Here is a 2406-nt window from a genome sequence, read left to right as displayed (position 1 = left end):
GCCTGCTGGCGACGGGCAGCGGCACCTTGCGCGCCGTGCCGGCCTCGCACTTCGTGGGCATCGAGGGCGTGCGCGCCTTCCTGCACTCGTACGCGCACGACGTGTCGCTGAGCGCCGACTCGCGCAAGAGCCAGCTCGGCTGTCCGGGCGGCAGCTGCTGCAACACCCTCCCGGCCGCGCCGCCGCCCGACAAAGGCGCGCCGCTGCTGCTGCCTGAGGAGCCCGCGAGCGCCCGCGGCGACGCCCACAGCGSAGACGCCCTCCAGGTGAGTCCTGCCGCCCACACTATTTTTGCTCTACTCCTTCCAACKCGGCCTTTGAAGCTACATAACTTTAAGTAAACGATCTGAGCCTACATATCCACACTAAATAGAGAGGTGTTTCTACCTTTCTTAGGTCTGGGTCCTTAAAAAATAACTCTATAATATTTATATAGCTGTCTATAAAAATGCTGCATTCCCAGAATACCTAATAATTGCTGTGGTAAATCTTGTTTTTACACCTGTGTGTTCTTGGAGAGATCCCTGTACACTGGAGAATTTCAACAAGGCTGAATTTAGGTTTTCTTGGCCTTGAGTCATCTTTAAGTCTTCCAGGTTGGCTTTAATGGAGGTTTTTTTTTGATTTGGGTTGTATTGCAGTATACACATCTATTCTTCTAGCAAGACATTTCTGTTCCTCATTCCCTTCTGCCTAATGTATTGTATGCAGTTCTGGTCTCCCGAGTATAAGTGGGATGTGGAGCTTCTAGAGGGGGTCCAGTGAGAGCAACTAAGATGGTTAAGGGACTGGAGCATATGTTATACCAGGAAAGACTCAGCGAGCTGGGCCTATTTAGCCTGGAGAAGAGAAGGTTGAGAGTGGATCTGATTAATATATATAAATATCTAAAGGGTCAGTGGATCTGATTAATATATATAAATATCTAAAGGGTCAATGTAGGGAGGAAGGGGCCAAACTTTTCTCAGTGGTAGCCAGTGCTAGGACTAGGGACAATGAGTAGAAGTTGAAACTCAGGAAGTTACCTGTGCAAGTGAAGAAGAACTTCTTTACTGTGAGGGTGATGGAGGCCTGGAACAGGCTGCCCAGGGAGGATGTGGAGTCTCCTTCTCTGGAATCTTCAAAACCTGCCTGGATGCCACTGGGTGCCCTGTGCTCTAGGTGCCCCTGCTKGAGCAGGGGAGTTGAACTAGATGATCTCTAGAGGTCTCTTCAAACCTTAACCGTTCTGTGATTTTGTGTAATATCTTTTATAAAAATAAATGTCCTTCTGGACCTTTTTAGGCATGACTGCTCTCAAGACCTAAAGATAGGTTTCAGTGTTCCTCATAATGAGTTAGAAATGCATGACAGCAGGAGCAGTTTGCATCCCTCCTGCTAGTGTTGAAAACTCTGAAAGCCTCTTTGCAAAGACTCTGTTCTTCCTTTCCTTAAAGAGGGTGACAGGCTGCTGAATATTGTGTCTTTAAGGAATAACTATCTAGACAAGGGCTGCTTGCCTCCAATGACCAAACATTCCTATGGGAAATCATTTCTTCCCACCTGCATGACCTTGTGACATCATCACTAGTTTCATTATCAGAAGTTTTATTTAGGTATACCTAGCCTTGAGCTGTTTTCCATCCCTTTTTCTTGGAATTCTTCTTAGTTCACCTTTATGGAGCGGACTTTTGCTTCAGAACAAGAGAAGCTAAAGCAGAATCTCTCACTAATTCTCATAACAATTAAGCTTTCACCAGCATAGGTGAACTTGATGGGAGTTCCTGAAAGTGGGTACTCATGGAAGTATCTGAAAATGTGGGAAAGGGCTCTTGAATCCACCCAGGCCCAAGCAAGAATTCTGGGCCTAGCTTTCAACTGGAGGTCTCCCTGACTTCCAGGAAATCTGATCATGGATCTTCAAGGTAGACTTGTGGCAAAACAGCTTTGAATTTCAAAAAGGAAGCTCTTCTCTCCCTGGGGTCACATGGAGGTCATGACTGTATATAGATAACCAACAGGGCCTGAGAAATCTCAACTCTTGCTTTRTGAGAAGGAGCTCAGGGAGAATACTTCCATCAGCAGGAAGTAAACAAGTGCTGTTGCACACTCCCTGGCACCTCTGATATCCCTCTCTGCAGAGGACCACACACCAGCATGGTGTGGCCAGGTGTGGAGTGTTTCTGGAAAAGAAGCACATAGCTTGTGTGCTTCACACAGCTACAGTGTATCACCCAAAGCAAAGCCAGACCTTCCTAAATGACACAATTGCAATGTCACAGTTGCAAGCAGGAGTACTTCCACCTCACAGGCAGTGTGTTAAAACTGAACAATGTGAGATTGTGGTTTTGGTGGGCCTCAAGGTGCATACATTGCAGATATACCTACCCCAAAACTTTATGGACAATTGTCATCAACCCGTGCTCA

Source organism: Nothoprocta perdicaria, unplaced genomic scaffold (genome assembly GCF_003342845.1).
Source record: "Nothoprocta perdicaria isolate Ctin4 unplaced genomic scaffold, notPer1 scaffold_492, whole genome shotgun sequence".
Classification (NCBI taxonomy): Eukaryota; Metazoa; Chordata; class Aves; order Tinamiformes; family Tinamidae; genus Nothoprocta; species Nothoprocta perdicaria.
This window is presented reverse-complemented; position numbering follows the sequence as displayed.